This window comes from Oncorhynchus keta, chromosome 5 (assembly GCF_023373465.1).
Source record: "Oncorhynchus keta strain PuntledgeMale-10-30-2019 chromosome 5, Oket_V2, whole genome shotgun sequence".
NCBI lineage: Eukaryota > Metazoa > Chordata > Actinopteri > Salmoniformes > Salmonidae > Oncorhynchus > Oncorhynchus keta.
In genome coordinates, this window is record NC_068425.1 from 37479969 (window position 1) to 37499968 (window position 20000).

Here is a 20000-nt window from a genome sequence, read left to right on the forward strand (position 1 = left end):
AACCCTGGTTGAATGGTCTTAACAACCAGACCAGAACCCTGGTTGAATGGTCTTAACAACAAGACCAGAACCCTGGTTGAATGGTCTTAACAACAAGACCAGAACCCTGGTTGAATGGTCTTAACAACAAGACCAGAACCCTGGTTGAATGGTCTTAACAACAAGACCAGAACCCTGGTTGAATGGTCTTAACAACAAGACCAGAACCCTGGTTGAATGGTCTTAACAACAAGACCAGAACCCTGGTTGAATGGTTTTAACAAGACAAGACCAGAACCCTGGTTGAATGGTCTTTGGTTGAATGGTCTTAACAACAAGACCAGAACCCTGGTTGAATGGTCTTAACAACAAGACCAGAACCCTGGTTGAATGGTTTTAACAAGACCAGAACCCTGGTTGAATGGTCTTAACAAGACCAGAACCCTGGTTGAATGGTCTTAACAACAAGACCAGAACCCTGGTTGAATGGTTTTAACAACAAGACCAGAACCCTGGTTGAATGGTTTTAACAACAAGACCAGAACCCTGGTTGAATGGTCTTAACAACAAGACCAGAACCCTGGTTGAATGGTTTTAACAACAAGACCAGAACCCTGGTTGAATGGTTTTAACAACAAGACCAGAACCCTGGTTGAATGGTTTTAACAACAAGACCAGAACCCTGGTTGAATGGTCTTAACAACAAGACCAGAACCCTGGTTGAATGGTTTTAACAAGACCAGAACCCTGGTTGAATGGTCTTAACAACAAGACCAGAACCCTGGTTGAATGGTCTTAACAACAAGACCAGAACCCTGGTTGAATGGTCTTAACAACAAGACCAGAACCCTGGTTGAATGGTCTTAACAACAAGACCAGAACCCTGGTTGAATGGTCTTAACAACAAGACCAGAACCCTGGTTGAATGGTCTTAACAACAAGACCAGAACCCTGGTTGAATGGTCTTAACAACAAGACCAGAACCCTGGTTGAATGGTCTTAACAACAAGACCAGAACCCTGGTTGAATGGTCTTAACAACAAGACCAGAACCCTGGTTGAATGGTCTTAACAACAAGACCAGAACCCTGGTTGAATGGTTTTAACAACAAGACCAGAACCCTGGTTGAATGGTTTTAACAAGACCAGAACCCTGGTTGAATGGTCTTAACAACAAGACCAGAACCCTGGTTGAATGGTCTTAACAACAAGACCAGAACCCTGGTTGAATGGTCTTAACAACAAGACCAGAACCCTGGTTGAATGGTCTTAACAAGACCAGAGCCCCTACAGATAAGACAGACGGACAGACCAGTGATCTGCCCCTGCAGATAAGACAGACAGACAGACCAGTGATCTGCCCTTACAGATAAGACAGATGGACAGACCAGTGATCTGCCCCTACAGATAAGACAGACGGACAGACCAGTGATCTGCCCCTGCAGATAAGACAGACAGACAGACCAGTGATCTGCCCCTACAGATAAGACAGACGGACAGACCAGTGATCTGCCCTTACAGATAAGACAGATGGACAGACCAGTGATCTGCCCCTACAGATAAGACAGACGGACAGACCAGTGATCTGCCCCTACAGATAAGACAGACAGACCAGTGATCTGCCCCTACAGATAAGACAGACGGACAGACCAGTGATCTGCCCTTACAGATAAGACAGATGGACAGACCAGTGATCTGCCCCTACAGATAAGACAGACGGACAGACCAGTGATCTGCCCTTACAGATAAGACAGATGGACATGCTTCCCAAACAGAAGCATGAGCCCCCCCTCTCTTTCCCTCCCTCTCTTTTCCTTTTCTCTCTACCTATATTCAAATGCCTCTCTCTCTTTCTCTCTCTCTCTCTCCCTCTCTTTTCTCTCTCTCTCTCTCTCTCTCTCTCTCTCTCTCTCTCTCTCTCTCCCTCTCTCTCTCTCTCTCTCTCTCTGTCTCTCTCTTTCATTCTCTGTCTCTCTCTCTCTCCCTCTCTGTCTCTCTCTCTCTTTCATTATCTCTCTCCCTCTCTCTCTCTCTCTCTTCATTCTCTGTCTCTCTCTCTCTCCCTCTCTGTCTCTCTCTCTCTTTCATTCTCTCTCTCTCTCTCTCTCTCTCTCTCTCTCTCTCTCTCTCTCTCTCTCTCTCTCTCTCTTCTCTCTCTCTCTCTCTCTCTCATTCTCTCTCTCTCTCTCTCTCTCTCTCTCTCTCTCTCTCTCTCTCTCTTTCATTCTCTCTCTCTCTCTCTCTCCCTCTCTGTCTCTCTCTCTCTTTCATTCTCTGTCTCTCTCTCTCCCTCTCTGTCTCTCTCTCTCTTTCATTCTCTCTCCCCTACTAATCACTGTCTAATCTACCTACTAATCATGAGCCCTTTCTGCTTCCTGTGTCCCTGTGTGTGTGTGTCATCATGTTTATCAGTCTGCTTGTGAATGTGAAAGGCGATCAGCAGTGATAGAGGTGGATAGGACTACCTGCCTTTGAAACCTTGGTGTGTGGGTGTGCCCCCCTTGCAGGACGAGTCCACCGTTTAACGAGGTGTGTTCACCTGTCCCTGTAGGAGTGCCAGGTAGGTGAGAGATGAGATGGGTGTGGGTCCCAAATGGCACCCTATTCAAGTGCACTATTTTTAACCAGGACCCATAGAGCTTTGGTAAGAAGTAGTGCACTATATAGGAAATAGGGTGACATTTGGGAAGCAGAAATTTAAATGGAATGGATAGAATGTATGTGTACAAATACTGACAGCTGATTGGTTGTAGGATACAAGATCTCCGTCTGACTGGAACATCAAGTGATTGTGTAACCATGTAGGAAATAAATATGAATGTTTTCTGTTTCTATATATTCTATGTTTTCTGTTTCTATATATTCTATGTTTTCTGTTTCTATATATTCTATGTTTTCTGTTTCTATGTGCTGATTATCTGCTATTTCCTCCACATTGGGGGTTCCACAGTAAGTGATGACTCAGCAGAGGTGATAGTGGGGTTCAAAGGTTGTCTGTTGTCAGCTGCTGTCAGCCTTCTATGATTGATCTATTGTAGTGGAAGGTATTCTAAGAGGTGTGTGTGTGTGTGAGTGTGAGTGTGTTCAATTGACTGACAAGTGGGTGACAGTGACTGACAGTGAAACACTATTCACCACAAGGGGGCGTGTGACCTGAACAGACATACTGTAGCATGCAAAGGATATTCCTCCTTAAGTACAGTAGTCTAGCCTCACCATTCCATTTCTACACCCAAGATCAACTAATCATCGGTAAAAATCAATCGTCTTTCTTCTACATCAAACTCAGCATTCTTTTTCCAACATCAGACATTCCCCATTTTCATTACACTTTGTATTCATTTTGTTGCACACTAAATGCATTCATACCTGGATCGGCTGCAGGCATATAGTTGAGTATGTATGTTTTACCTCAGCAGTGCAACATTCCCCTACTGCAGTGTAAACCCTCTGTATAGGAGACAGTATCAGTGTTGACCACTAGAGAGCACAACATACTGTACAGAACCATGTCTACATTAGACCCCATCCTATTGGCTGATGGGGATTTCCTGTCAGTCTGGGAGGCTAGGGCTGTGTCCCAATAACCTTCCTCCCCGAAGTAGCCTGTCCTCTTTCCTTCATGGATTTGAAAGGAAATGACCGGAACATTTGTAGGTAGTGAACGGAGGAGGACACAACGGTTGAATAAACGTTGTTTCTACGTCAGTTCAATGAAATTACGTTTGAACCAATGTGGAATAGATGTCTGAGCTCAGTAGGAAGAGAGATAATCGGGTCACAACAGATGAGGTAACCTCACAGCGTTTTACATCATAGTAAAACTCTCTCATAAATTCACAGAAAATGTTGACTGCTTTTTTCACCTTTATTTAACCAGGTAGGCAAGTTGAGAACAAGTTCTCATTTACAATTGCGACCTGGCCAAGATAAAGCAAAGCAGTTCGACAGATACAACGACACAGAGTTACACATGGAGTAAAACAAACATACAGTCAATAATACAGTATAAACAAGTCTATATACAATGTGAGCAAATTAGGTGAGAAGGGAGGTAAAGGCAAAAAAAGGCCATGGTGGCAAAGTAAATACAATATAGCAAGTAAAACACTGGAATGGTAGTTTTGCAATGGAAGAATGTGCAAAGTAGAAATAAAAATAATGGGGTGCAAAGGAGCAAAATAAATCAATTAAATACAGTTGGGAAAGAGGTAGTTGTTTGGGCTAAATTATAGGTGGGCTATGTACAGGTGCAGTAATCTGTAAGATGCTCTGACAGTTGGTGCTTAAAGCTAGTGAGGGAGATAAGTGTTTCCAGTTTCAGAGATTTTTGTAGTTCGTTCCAGTCATTGGCAGCAGAGAACTGGAAGGAGAGGCGGCCAAAGAAAGAATTGGTTTTGGGGGTGACTAGAGAGATATACCTGCTGGAGCGTGTGCTACAGGTGGGAGATGCTATGGTGACCAGCGAGCTGAGATAAGGGGGGACTTTACCTAGCAGGGTCTTGTAGATGACATGGAGCCAGTGGGTTTGGCGACGAGTATGAAGCGAGGGCCAGCCAACGAGAGCGTACAGGTTGCAATGGTGGGTAGTATATGGGGCTTTGGTGACAAAACGGATTGCACTGTGATAGACTGCATCCAATTTGTTGAGTAGGGTATTGGAGGCTATTTTGTAAATGACATCGCCAAAGTCGAGGATTGGTAGGATGGTCAGTTTTACAAGGGTATGTTTGGCAGCATGAGTGAAGGATGCTTTGATGCGAAATAGGAAGCCAATTCTAGATTTAACTTTGGATTGGAGATGTTTAATATGGGTCTGGAAGGAGAGTTTACAGTCTAACCAGACACAAAGTACTGCTTTGATAGTGTATGTTTTCAATTCAAAGATTGGGTTTCCCAAACTTGGGGCTGGGGCCCCGAAGGGGTACAGATGTAGTTTTTTTGCCCTACCACTAGACAGCTGATTCAAATAACCAACTCATCATCAATATTTGAATATTTGAATCAGCTGTGAAGTGCTTAGGGCAAAACACCAAAACGGAAACATAACGAGTTTGGAAACAGTTGGTTCTATTTCACCCACCAGGTGCTTCCAAGGCAGAGAAAGACCAAGGATGGTGTCTACAGGAGAACAGGAGATCTACAGTATATGGTACGATGACTGAAAACAACTCTCTGTGCCTCATAGGGTTGTAAAGGGTCTGAAACCTTTTGGTAAATTTTCAGAAAAATTCCAGAAATTTTACATGGGAAGTTAAGCCCAGGAATATTGGGAATTTTTGCTTAAATTCATATTTTCTTTGTTTGTTTATAACAGTGAATCTTTTTTTTGTGGGATACACATAAGGCAATAAGGCCATTGTAGGTTTTTGTGGCATATTTTGGTTAAACTATCCCCAATTCAATGGATTTTCAACCCGCTGCATGCACAGTGCATTCTTCCATCACATGTACAGCTGATTCTCAAGATCTTGTACACTAATGAGATGCTATTGAGCCCACACTACTACACTGTCTGAGCCAAGGATGACATGCTTTCTGGTAAGTTTTGATTACAATACTGGGTGAGGGGAATATATTTTATATGACATACATCATTTTTTTGTTAACTAGTAAATAGTAGCCTACAGCAAAGTCTGTTTAAATCATTTCTAACTTGTTAAACATTTCTGCTAGTTAGTTTTTGCTACCATGTGGGTTTTAGCTTGCTTGAGCCTGCTAACTGAGGAGTGTTAGTTCACCTGTTTCCATACATGTTTCATTTGACAACATTTATCTTACAAAGGAGTTGTTTAATCTAACTGCTCAACTATTTATCTGTACATGGAATTGTATTTTTATTTTTTTACATTTATTTTTCTAATCTTTACAGGAAAATCCACGGGCACTATCTGATGTGTGGAGACATTTCACTGTAGCTAACGTAGAAGGAAAAGCTGTGTACAGATGCAGAATCATCTGGCCAAGTGCATAAAGTTCCCTCAGCACTCACAACAAGCAACCTCTAACAAAAGTCCCTCTACTTCTATTCAAGGTGAAAATTATGAATCAGGCACTTTATCGCAACAGATCATGGTCCTTCTGGAATCACTACTTTTTGTAGTGTATGCTGTGTATGCAACTGGTTCACCTCTGATGCTCACAGACAATGTGTATTGGAAGAGATTTCTGAATGTTCTTCGCCCAGCATACACCCCTCCAACCAGACGTGCTTCATCTACTCATTTGCTGAATTCAGAGTTCAACAGAGTTCAAGTGAAGGTCAAGAAAATCATAGAGAAAGTAGACTGTATTGCAATCATCTCTGATGGGTGGTCGAATGTTTGTGGGCAAGGAATAATGAACTACATCTCCACCCCTCAACCAGTATTCTACAAGAGCACAGACACAAGGCACAACAGACACACTGGTCTCGACATTGCAGATGCGCTGAAGGCAGTCATCAATGACCTTGGACCACAAAGGTATTTGCCCTGGTGACAGACAATGCTGCGAACATGAAGGCTGCTTGGTCTAAAGTGGAGGAGTCCTACCCTCACATCACACCCATTGGCTGTGCTGCTCATGCATTGAATCTGTTCCTCAATGACATGATGGCACTGAAAACAATGGAATACACTCTACAAGAGAGCCAAGGAAATGGTTAGGTATGTGAAGGGTCATCAAGTTATAGCAGCAATCTACCTCACCAAGCAACGTGAGAAGAATAAGAGCACCACATTGAAGCTGCCCAGCAACACCCGTCGGGGTGGTGTTGTCATCATGTTTGACAGTCTCCTGGAGGGGAAGGAATCTCTCCAAGAAATGGCCGTATCACAGTCTGCCGATATGGACGGCCGCATCAAGAGGATCCTCCTGGATGATGTATTTTGGGAGAGAGTGGTAAGCAGCCTGAAACTCCTGGAACCTATAGCAGTAGCCCGTGGACAGATTGAGGGAGACAATGCCATCCTGTCTGATGTTCAGACTCTGCTTGCAGATGTAAGAGAAGAAATCCATACTACCCTGCCCACTTCACTGTTGCTCCAAGCAGAGGAAACTGCAGATCTGAAATACATCAAAAAGTGTGAAGACTTCTGCCCAAACACGCCGCAGCGTACAGGCCTATGGTGTCATCACTACCGTGTCTCACCACCTTGGCCTGGATGAGGGCAATGTTCTTGGCAGTCTAGCGAAGTAGACGCTTTTTGAGCCTGACAACGAGCCATCCTCAACAAGGTTGGAAAGTGACAGTGAAGATGAGGCCTCAGAGTCTGATGTTCAAGGGGTGGACATTGAGGAGGTCCAGGGAGAAGACATGGAAGACTGAGAGGAAGACAACCAAAGCTTTAGTTTCTAGAATATCATTTTACAGATGTATGTTGAAAACGTTTCTGAGAGATGCGATGGATCATTGGGGATCATTCAATATTCCCTTTCTATTGTTGTTCAGTGAATTCATCCCATGTGAAGAGTCAACTCATTTAATTAAAGTTCAATTCGTAACTAAATTGTTGTTTTTTATTTATATTGGAAGGATTTAATCATTTGCAATTATGTATATTTATGAGGTAAACGATTTATGTTTCTGTCTCCATATGATATGGTAAATACATCCAATGCAAAACACATCTACATTTAAACGGTATTAATATTCATTTGCATATATTTCCGTTAGTTCCCATATATTCCCGTTAATTCCCACAGAAAGTTTCCACTTTTGAATATTCCCCAAAATGTGCAACCCTAATGCCACCCAACATTTCATTTTCCCTTCAGGATGGGGTAAATTCCTAGAACATGATTCTAGAACATTATTCTCAATGTTCTGTTCCCAGTAGAATCAGTTAGAATGTTTACCATAGAATGTCTGGAATTCCTCAAAGGGGATTTGAGGACAAACTCCCACCTCCACAGACCCCCACCTCCACAGACCCCCACCTCCACAGACCGCCACCTCCACAGACCCCCACCTCCACAGACCGCCACCTCCACAGACCTCCACCTCCACAGACCCCCACCTCCACAGACCGCCACCTCCACAGACCCCCACCTCCACAGACCCCCACCTCCACAGACCCCCACCTCCACAGACCTCCACCTCCACAGACCCCCTGTACCTCCACAGACCCCCACCTCCACAGACCTTCCACCTCCACAGACACCCACCTCCACAGACCGCCACCTCCACAGACCTTCTCTGTACCTCCACAGACCTTCACCTTATTTGGGTCCACAGTAAATGTCCTTCCTGTAGGGTCCTTCACAGTAGGGTCCTTCTCTGTAGACCGTCCACCTGTCCACAGACCCCCCACTCCACAGACCCTTCTCCTCCACAGAAATAGAATGAGAAAGTCATGCAAACCTTTTAAAAACAATATGCTACTTATTTTTTCTATCTATAGGGTGTCTTGGATAATAAACTAAATTCGTTTTTATGACTTTATACATTTATTTGGTGATTCCACCCTGTAAATGTAATTTGCTTCTGATTGTCCTTCTCTTTAATTTGATACAGGTGCTTTTTGTTCACTTCCCTCCTTCACCGTAGGGTCCTTCTCTGTTCCTTCTCTGTAGGGAAAAGGTCCTTTTTTGACAAAAGGAGGTGAGAGAGGATGGGTCTGACACAGGGTGAGCAAATCTGAGGGCCCTCGATCCTTGGATATCGAGGAGAGGAGGACTCTTTAGAAGGAGGTCCTTTTCAAAGGGTCCTTCTCTGTAGGGTCCTTCTCTGGGGTCCTTCGGGGTCCTTCTCTGTAGGGTCCTTCAGGAGGGTCCTTCTCTGTAGGGTCCTTCTGAGGGTCCTTCTCTGTAGGGTCCTTCACAAGGGTCCTTCTCTGTAGGGTCCTTCTCTGTTGGGTCCTTCCCATTGTGGTCCTTCTCTGTAGGGTCCTTCTCTGTAGGGTCCTTTACTGTAGGGTCCTTCAAGAGGGTCCTTCTCTGTAGGGTCCTTCTCTGTAGGGAAAACCTTCTCTGTAGGGTCCTTCTCCAAGGGTCATTCTCTGTAGGGTCCTTCTCTGTAGGGTCCTTCTCTGTAGGGTCCTTCACCGTAGGGTCCTTCTCTGTAGGGTCCTTCTCTGTAGGGTCCTTCTCCGTAGGGTCCTTCTCTGTAGGGTCCTTCTCTGTAGGGTCCTTCTCTGTAGGGTCCTTCTCTGTAGGGTCCTTCTCTGTAGGGTCCTTCTCTGTAGGGTCCTTCTCTGTAGGGTCCTTCTCTGTAGGGTCCTTCTCTGTAGGGTCCTTCACTGTAGGGTCCTTCACCGTAGGGTCCTTCTCTGTAGGGTCCTTCTCTGTAGGGTCCTTCTCTGTAGGGTCCTTCTCTGTAGGGTCCTTCTCTGTAGGGTCCTTCTCTGTAGGGTCCTTCACCGTAGGGTCCTTCTCTGTAGGGTCCTTCTCTGTAGGGTCCTTCTCTGTAGGGTCCTTCTCTGTAGGGTCCTTCTCTGTAGGGTCCTTCTCTGTAGGGTCCTTCTCTGTAGGGTCCTTCTCTGTAGGGTCCTTCTCTGTAGGGTCCTTCTCTGTAGGGTCCTTCTCTGTAGGGTCCTTCTCTGTAGGGTCCTTCTCTGTAGGGTCCTTCTCTGTAGGGTCCTTCACCGTAGGGTCCTTCACTGTAGGGTCCTTCTCTGTAGGGTCCTTCTCTCTAGGGTCCTTCTCTGTAGGGTCCTTCTCTGTAGGGTCCTTCTCTCTAGGGTCCTTCTCTGTAGGGTCCTTCTCTGTAGGGTCCTCTCTGTAGGGTCCTTCTCTGTAGGGTCCTTCTCTGTAGGGTCCTTCTCTGTAGGGTCCTTCTCTGTAGGATCCTTCACTGTAGGGTCCTTCACCGTAGGGTCCTTCTCTGTAGGGTCCTTCTCTGTAGGGTCCTTCTCTGTAGGGTCCTTCACCGTAGGGTCCTTCTCTGTAGGGTCCTTCTCTGTAGGGTCCTTCTCTGTAGGGTCCTTCACTGTAGGGTCCTTCACCGTAGGGTCCTTCACTGTAGGGTCCTTCTCTGTAGGGTCCTTCTCTGTAGGGTCCTTCTCTGTAGGGTCCTTCACCGTAGGGTCCTTCTCTGTAGGGTCCTTCACCGTAGGGTCCTTCTCTGTAGGATCCTTCTCTGTAGGGTCCTTCTCTGTAGGGTCCTTCTCTGTAGGGTCCTTCTCTGTAGGGTCCTTCTCTGTAGGGTCCTTCTCTGTAGGGTCCTTCTCTGTAGGGTCCTTCTCTGTAGGGTCCTTCACCGTAGGGTCCTTCTCTGTAGGGTCCTTCTCTGTAGGGTCCTTCTCTGTAGGGTCCTTCTCTGTAGGATCCTTCACCGTAGGGTCCTTCTCTGTAGGGTCCTTTTCTGTAGGGTCCTTCTCTGTAGGGTCCTTCTCTGTAGGGTCCTTCTCTGTAGGGTCCTTCTCTGTAGGGTCCTTCACCGTAGGGTCCTTCTCTGTAGGGTCCTTCTCTGTAGGGTCCTTCTCTGTAGGGTCCTTCTCTGTAGGGTCCTTCTCTGTAGGGTCCTTCTCTGTAGGGTCCTTCACCGTAGGGTCCTTCTCTGTAGGGTCCTTCTCTGTAGGGTCCTTCTCTGTAGGGTCCTTCTCTGTAGGGTCCTTCTCTGTAGGGTCCTTCTCTGTAGGGTCCTTCTCTGTAGGGTCCTTCTCCGTAGGGTCCTTCTCTGTAGGGTCCTTCTCTGTAGGGTCCTTCTCTGTAGGGTCCTTCACCGTAGGGTCCTTCTCTGTAGGGTCCTTCTCTGTAGGGTCCTTCTCTGTAGGGTCCTTCTCTGTAGGGTCCTTCACCGTAGGGTCCTTCTCTGTAGGGTCCTTCTCTGTAGGGTCCTTCTCTGTAGGGTCCTTCTCTGTAGGGTCCTTCACTGTAGGGTCCTTCTCTGTAGGGTCCTTCACCGTAGGGTCCTTCTCTGTAGGGTCCTTCTCTGTAGGGTCCTTCACCGTAGGGTCCTTCTCTGTAGGGTCCTTCTCTGTAGGGTCCTTCTCTGTAGGGTCCTTCTCTGTAGGGTCCTTCTCTGTAGGGTCCTTCTCTGTAGGGTCCTTCTCCGTAGGGTCCTTCTCTGTAGGGTCCTTCACCGTAGGGTCCTTCTCTGTAGGGTCCTTCTCTGTAGGGTCCTTCTCTGTAGGGTCCTTCTCTGTAGGGTCCTTCTCTGTAGGGTCCTTCTCTGTAGGGTCCTTCTCTGTAGGATCCTTCTCTGTAGGGTCCTTCTCTGTAGGGTCCTTCTCTGTAGGGTCCTTCTCTGTAGGGTCCTTCTCTGTAGGGTCCTTCACCGTAGGGTCCTTCACCGTAGGGTCCTTCTCTGTAGGGTCCTTCTCTCTAGGGTCCTTCTCTGTAGGGTGCTTCTCTGTAGGGTCCTTCTCTCTAGGGTCCTTCTCTGTAGGGTCCTTCTCTGTAGGGTCCTTCTCTGTAGGATCCTTCTCTGTAGGGTCCTTCTCTGTAGGGTCCTTCTCTGTAGGGTCCTTCTCTGTAGGATCCTTCACTGTAGGGTCCTTCACCGTAGGGTCCTTCTCTGTAGGGTCCTTCTCTGTAGGGTCCTTCTCTGTAGGGTCCTTCACCGTAGGGTCCTTCTCTGTAGGGTCCTTCTCTGTAGGGTCCTTCTCTGTAGGGTCCTTCTCTGTAGGGTCCTTCACTGTAGGGTCCTTCACCGTAGGGTCCTTCTCTGTAGGGTCCTTCTCTGTAGGGTCCTTCTCTGTAGGGTCCTTCTCTGTAGGGTCCTTCACCGTCCTTCTCTGTCAGGGTCCTTCTAACGGGTTCTGTAGGGTCTGACTAACGGGTTCACAGCAGCCATCTCTGTAGGGTCTGACTTCCATCTCTGTACTGACTAACGGGTTCACAGCACCCTTCTCTGTAGGGTCCTTCTCTGTAGGGTCCTTCTCTGAGAGTACTGACTAGGGTTCACAGTCCCATCTCTGTAGGGTACTTCTCTAAGGGTCCTTCTCTGAGAGTACTGACTAACGGGGGTCCTTCTCTGTAGGGTCCTTCTCTGGTTCAGGGTCCATCTCTGTAGAGTACTGACTAACGGGTCCTTCTCTCTGAGAGTCCTTCTCTGGTTCACAGCACCCAACTCTGAGGGTCCTGACTTGGGTTCACAGCACCCATCTCTGAGAGTACTGACTGTAGGGTCCTTCACCCATCTCTGAGGGTCCTGACTCTGTAGGGTCCTTCTCTGTAGGGTCCCAACTCTGTAGAGTCCTTCTCTGTAGGGTCCTTCTCTGTAGGGTCCTGACTAACGGGTTCACAACACCCAACTCTGAGAGTCCTTCTCTGGTTCAGGGTCCTTCAACTCTGAGAGTACTTCACCGTAGGGTCCTTCACCCAACTCTGAGAGTACTGACTAACGGGTTCACAGCACCCAACTCTGAGAGTACTGACTAACGGGTTCACAACACCCAACTCTGAGAGTACTGACTAACGGGTTCACAACACCCAACTCTGAGAGTACTGACTAACGGGTTCACAACACCCAACTCTGAGAGTACTGACTAACGGGTTCACAACACCCAACTCTGAGAGTACTGACTAACGGGTTCACAACACCCAACTCTGAGAGTACTGACTAACGGGTTCACAGCACCCAACTCTGAGAGTACTGACTAACGGGTTCACAGCACCCAACTCTGAGAGTACTGACTAACGGGTTCACAGCACCCATCTCTGAGAGTACTGACTAACGGGTTCACAGCACCCAACTCTGAGAGTACTGACTAACGGGTTCACAACACCCAACTCTGAGAGTACTGACTAACGGGTTCACAGCACCCAACTCTGAGAGTACTGACTAACGGGTTCACAACACCCAACTCTGAGAGTACTGACTAACGGGTTCACAACACCCAACTCTGAGAGTACTGACTAACGGGTTCACAACACCCAACTCTGAGAGTACTGACTAACGGGTTCACAACACCCAACTCTGAGAGTACTGACTAACGGGTTCCAACACCCAACTCTGAGAGTACTGACTAACTGGTTCACAACACCCAACTCTGAGAGTACTGACTAACGGGTTCATAACACCCAACTCTGAGAGTACTGACTAACGGGTTCACAACACCCAACTCTGAGAGTACTGACTAACGGGTTCACAACACCCAACTCTGAGAGTACTGACTAACGGGTTCACAACACCCAACTCTGAGAGTACTGACTTGCTGACAGTGAAGAGTACTGGCATTTACTGCTATGCCATGATATAACTCTATACTGCTATGACATGATATAATACTGTGCACGGTAGCATGAGGCTACATCAGGCTACATGCTACATAAGGCTGAATACAGTGCACGGTAGCATGAGGCTACATCAGGCTACATGCTACATAAGGCTGAATACAGTGCACGGTAGCATGAGGCTACATCAGACTACATGCTACATAAGGCTGAATACAGTGCACGGTAGCATGAGGCTACATCAGGCTACATGCTACATAAGGCTGAATACAGTGCACGGTAGCATGAGGCTACATCAGGCTACATGCTACATAAGGCTGAATACAGTGCACGGTAGCATGAGGCTACATCATGCTACATGCTACATAAGGCTGAATACAGTGCACGGTAGCATGAGGCTACATCAGGCTACATGCTACATAAGGCTGAATACAGTGCACGGTAGCATGAGGCTACATCATGCTACATGCTACATAAGGCTGAATACAGTGCACGGTAGCATGAGGCTACATCAGGCTACATGCTACATAAGGCTGAATACAGTGCACGGTAGCATGAGGCTACATCAGGCTACATGCTACATAAGGCTGAATAGAGTGCACAGTAGCATGAGGCTACATCAGGCTACATGCTACATAAGGCTGAATACAGTGCACGGTAGCATGAGGCTACATAACAGTTGTAAATGTCCATAAACACAGCTATTAAAGGTACTATGAACAGTATCTAACCAAACAATATTAACACTATAAACAGAATAATATAGAGGGGAAATTATATATATTTAATAGAATAAATATGACTAGTATTTGTTGGTGTTATGCCCAGCTCACCAGTCCTCTTGATGATGCGAGGACTGAGGCAATTGCCTCTTCTATCGGTAGGTCCGCCACTGCGCTCGTCTCTCAACCGAGGTGGTTGAGTGCAGGCAGAATTGTCATGCTTTTCTGACACAAGACAAAAGCCCAGCGGTAGCCAGAGCAGTATACCAGACCAAACCAGACCAGTCCAAGTAGGCCAGACCTTGACCTGGCACGAGGTCAAAACTAACAGACTACAGGCCACCAGCTGAGCTGGATGCTTTTTATACCTCACAAACCTTCTGTTACCTCTTTTCTCAACCTTTATCCCCAGGGGCGGCTTGGGACCGAAAATCGGCCCTGGCTTTTCTAACACACAGGCCCATTTTTGTTCCTTAAGACTCCATTATCAGACAGATAATTATAATTTTACACAAAAAAAAACAACAAACAAGTTAGACAATCTCAGTGGCCCAGAAAACAGACCAGGCAGGCCAGTCCACCTAGGGTCACCAGGCAGGCCAGTCCACCTAGGGTCACCAGGCAGACCAGTCCACCTAGGGTCACCAGGCCGGCCAGTCCACCTAGGGTCACCAGGCAGGCCAGTCCACCTAGGGTTCACCAGGCAGACCAGTCCACCTGAGGGTCACTGACCAGTCCACCTAGGGTCACCAGGCAGACCAGTCCACCTAGGGTCACCAGGCAGGCCAGTCCACCTAGGGTCACCAGGCAGACCAGTCCACCTAGGGTCACCAGGCAGAAGTCCACCTAGGGTCACCAGGCAGACCAGTCCACCTCTGAGAGTACCTGGGTCACCAGGCAGACCAGTCCACCTAGGGTCACCCACCTAGGGTCACCAGGCAGGCCAGTCCACCTGGCAGGCCAGTCCACCTAGGGTCACAGGCAGGCCAGTCCACCTAGTCACTGACCTAGGGTCACCAGGCAGGCCAGTCCACCTAGGGTCACCAGGCAGGCCAGTCCACCTAGGGTCACCAGGCCTGGCCAGTCCACCTAGGGTCACCAGGCAGGCCAGTCCACCTAGGGTCACCAGGCAGGCCAGTTCACCTAGGGTCACCAGGCCGGCCAGTCCACCTGAGGGTACTGACCAACCTAGGGTTCACCAGGCAGGCAGTCCCAACTCTGAGAGTACTGACCAGTACCTAGGGTTCAGGCAGGCCAGTCCACCCAACCTGGCAGGCCAGTCCACTGACCAGGCAGACCAGTCCACCTAGGGTCACCAGGCAGTCCACCTAGGTCACCAGGCAGACCAGTCCACCAACCACAGGCCAGTCCACCTAGGGTCACCAGGCAGGAGTACCTAATCACCAGGCAGGGTCCACCTAGGGTCACCAGGCAGGCCAGTCCACCTAGGGTCACCAGGCAGGCCAGTCCACATCACCAGGCAGGCCAGTCCACCTAGGGTCACCAGGCAGGCCAGTCCACCTAGGGTCACCAGGCAGGCCAGTCCACCTAGGGTCACCAGGCAGGCCAGTCCACCTAGGTCACCAGGCAGGCCATCAGGGTCACCAGGCAGGCCAGTCCACCTGCTCACCAGGCAGGCCAGTCCACCTAGGGTGACCTATCACCAGGCACGGTAGCATGAGGCTACACCAGGCTACATGCTACCTAGGGTCATCCACCTAGGGTCACCAGGCTCCACCTAGGGTGGCAGGCCAGCATGAGGCTACATCAGGCTACATCACCAGGCAGGCCAGTCCACCTAGGGTCACCAGGCAGGCTGAATCCACAGTCACCTAGGTAGCATGAGGCTACATCAGGCTACATGCTACATAAGGCTGAATACAGTCCACCTAGGGTCACCAGGCAGGCATGGGTCATAAGGCAGACCAGTCCACCTAGGGTCACCAGGCAGACCAGTCCACCTAGGGTCACCAGGCAGACCAGTCCACCTAGAGGCTACCAGGCAGGCCAGTCCACCTGGGTCACCAAGGCTGAATACAGTCCACCTAGGTAGCATGAGGCCAGTCCACATCACCAGGCTACATGCTAGGGTCACCAGGCAGGCTGAATACAGGCACCAGTAGCATGAGGCTACATCAGGCTACATGCTACATAAGGGTCACCAGGCACCAGTCCACCTAGCATGAGGCTACATCATGCTACATGCTACATAAGGCTGAATACAGTGGTCACGGTAGCATGAGGCACCAGGCTACATGCCAGTCCAGGCTAATACAGTCATGGGCAAGGCCGGCCAGTCCACCTAGGGTCACCAGGCAGGCCAGAATACCAGTGCACCACCTAGGGTAGCATGAGGCTACATCAGGCACATGCTACATCACCAGGCTGAATAGGGTGCACAGGCCAGCATGAGGCTACATCAGGCTCACATGCTACATCCAAGGCTGAATAGGCCAGTCCACCTAGGTAGCATGAGGCTACATTACCAGGCAGGCCAGTTAGTCAAATGTCCACCTAAACACAGGCTAGTCCACCTAGGTACCATGAGACCAGTACCTAACCAGGCAGGCCATATTAAGGCAGGCCATAAACAGGCAATAACCTAGGGTCACCAGGCAGGCCAGTCCACCTAGGGTCACCAGGCAGGCCAGTCCACCTAGGGTCACCAGGCAGGCCAGTCCACCTAGGGTCACCATCCACCTAGGGTCACCAGGCAGGCCAGTCCACCTAGGGTCACCAGGCAGGCCAGTCCACCTAGGGTAAGGCAGGCCAGTCCACCTAGGGTCACCAGGCAGGCCAGACCTAACCAGGCAGGCCAGTTAGTCACCAGGCAGGCCAGTTGTTGGTGTTATGTCCACCTCACCAGTCCTCTTGATGATGCGAGGACTGAGGCAGGCCAGTCCACTTCTATCGGTAGGTCCAGTCCACCTGGGTCACCAGGCAGACCAGTCTCTCCACCGAGGTGGCAGAGTGCAGGCAGAATTGTCATGCTTTTCTGACCAAGACAAAAGCAGGCCAGTCCACAGTAGGGTCACCAGGCAGGCCAGTCCACCTAGGGTCACCAGGCAGGCCAGTCCACCTGGCACGAGGTCAAAACTAACAGACTCACAGGCCACCAGCTGAGCTGGATGCTTTTATACCTCACAAACCTTCTGTCACCAGGCAGGCCAGTCTCAACCTTTACCTCCCCCAGGGGCCAGTTGGGACCGAAAGACCAGTCCACCTGGCTCACCAAGACCAGTCCACCTAGGCCATTTTTGTTCCAAGACCAGTTATCAGACAGATAATTATAATTTCACCAGGCAGAAAGTCCACCTAGGGTCACCAGGCAGGCCAGTCCACCTAGGGTCACCAGGCAGGCCAGTCCACCTAGGGTCACCAGGCAGGCCAGTCCACCTAGGGTCACCAGGCAGGCCAGTCCACCTAGGGTCACCAGGCAGGCCAGTCCACCTAGGGTCACCAGGCAGACCAGTCCACCTAGGGTCACCAGGCAGGCCAGTCCACCTAGGGTCACCAGGCAGGCCAGTCCACCTAGGGTCACCAGGCAGGCCAGTCCACCTAGGGTCACCAGGCAGGCCAGTCCACCTAGGGTCACCAGGCAGGCCAGTCCACCTAGGGTCACCAGGCAGGCCAGTCCACCTAGGGTCACCAGGCAGGCCAGTCCACCTAGGGTCACCAGGCAGGCCAGTCCACCTAGGGTCACCAGGCAGGCCAGTCCACCTAGGGTCACCAGGCAGGCCAGTCCACCTAGGGTCACCAGGCAGACCAGTCCACCTAGGGTCACCAGGCAGGCCAGTCCACCTAGGGTCACCAGGCAGACCAGTCCACCTAGGGTCACCAGGCAGACCAGTCCACCTAGGGTCACCAGGCAGGCCAGTCCACCTAGGGTCACCAGGCAGGCCAGTCCACCTAGGGTCACCAGGCAGGCCAGTCTACCTAGGGTCACCAGGCAGGCCAGTCCACCTAGGGTCACCAGGCAGACCAGTCCACCTAGGGTCACCAGGCAGACCAGTCCACCTAGGGTCACCAGGCAGGCCAGTCCACCTAGGGTCACCAGGCAGACCAGTCCACCTAGGGTCACCAGGCAGGCCAGTCCACCTAGGGTCACCAGGCAGGCCAGTCCACCTAGGGTGACCACATGTCCCGGATTGTGTGGGACAAGCCCTGCATTTTGTCCCTTGGCTCGCAACCAAAAAATCATGTCCCACATTTTATTTTATCAAAGTATTCTAACACCACTAATTTACACAAAAAAGGTCGATTTGATCTATATTTCCGTCAGGCATTCCAACCTGTCTCTTCTGCAGCAGAGAAAGAGGTGAAGCGAGAGGTTTTTCACTTGCCAACATCTGTCCAAAATAAGCCCCCTCCCAGTTGTTAGGGCGGAGACATGAGATTCTCATCATTATATACGGATCTCAGTTTGCAGTAACGTTTCTCTTTTGACAAGATATATATCATAAGGATGTGGTATTGGCGATGTTAAACACTTCTCCAATCGTTGAGATCTGATATTCTGCGCAGAGTCAAGGCGATACTTAGGCCAATATCATATCGTCAACAAATCACGTTAGGTGCAGCGAATAAATAATGTAGGCTACATGATCCCGCGAAATCATACATTTGGGTATTTTAAATGCGGTCACCCTTATACATCCAACCCTACTTCGCCCACCCATTCGCTCCTCTTTCTCTCACTACTATGCTTTGTTAAATAGCAAGAGTCAGACATCTCACGGCTCCTTCCCTCTCAATGGCCAATGAATTAGGATTTGCGTCCCAGATGGCGCCCTACTCCCCATGATCAAGGCCCATAGCCTGCCTATCAAAACACCCTGCCCTCCTTAATTGCCAATTAACGACTTGCTCATGAGAGGGGATTCAAACTCGGTTCTAATCGTCTCATAGTCCAACAATATAACTACAATGACGTTTGTTTTTGAGTAGAATGGGGCCTCTTATTACGCACGGGGGCTGCCACGGCCCGCTGGCTATTCTTGAGCTTCACCTTACCAGGCAGGTTACTGCTCTGCTGGCGAGTAGATAGTTACAGCAACATGGGAGAGACGTGGCCAGCGCGCATTGCACCCGGGGCGGTTGAGACCTCGCACGAGCTTCGCCTGCCTTGACTTGCTTTGGTCCACAAAATCCCTGTCTCTCTCTCTCTGTGTCTCTCTCTTCAATTCAATGTTCTTCAAGGGCTTTATTGGCATGGGAAACATGTCTCATCTGCCAAAGCAAGTGAGGTCAACTACAAAGTCTATATAAAGTGAAAACCTCAAAATGTCCTGTCTCTTTCTGTCTCTCTCTTTCTCTCGCTCGCTCTCTTTTTCTCTCTCTCTCTTTCTCTCTCTCTGTCCACGAGCATCTGTTGTATGAGACTGAAAACACGCTCTCCCATGAGAACAAACAGGCGCGGCTGTTATTATAAGAAAGAGAACAATAAAAAGTAATAACGACTGTGTGCGGGACCAATGAAAATATCCTGATATGGTTGAACAGAAGGGTTTGCTCAACATCAAACCTCCACGTGTCCCCCAGATTAGACAATGCGCTAGTTGAGCTGAGTTTCCCGCCCTCATCTAGCTACTGTTGCAGCCAGGCAGCAATCTCGTTATCATTGATTTGATGCGGAATGAATCAGCGCTGACACATCACCACACTCAGCGAAGGAACAGCGCGGCACGTCGACGCGTCAACTGATGGACAGAGTGAAGTGTTAAAGTTATCCCGCGGGGCCCGGGGATCGTTGTTGTGGTGCGGAAAAAAACAACTGAGCCAGCAGTCACGGGAGCTAAATATTTGGATGCTATGCCCTTTTCGAAAGGAGGAGGACGAGAACTCGAGCGTTTTGATGGACTCTCGCTAATTTACTGGTAAGGGAGAACTCGAGAGAGATGACAACTCCAGAGTTTGTGTTGTGACACCATCATGTGTCTCTTTTGGGTTGAAGTAGCCCTATAGGACGCCGCGCCCTATATATGGCTACTATGGTTGGTGAAGTTAAAAAACATTAGCTTTCTGTCACTTAGGCTACTAGTCTACTGTTGTTATGCCGAAAGGAGGACGAGGACGAGAGTTTGAGCGTTTTGATGGACTCTCGCTTATCTATTGGTAAGAGAGGACTGGAGAGAGATGACCGCAGAGTTTGTGTTCATCATGTGTCACTTTGTGAAGAAGTTCAAAAACATAAGACTGT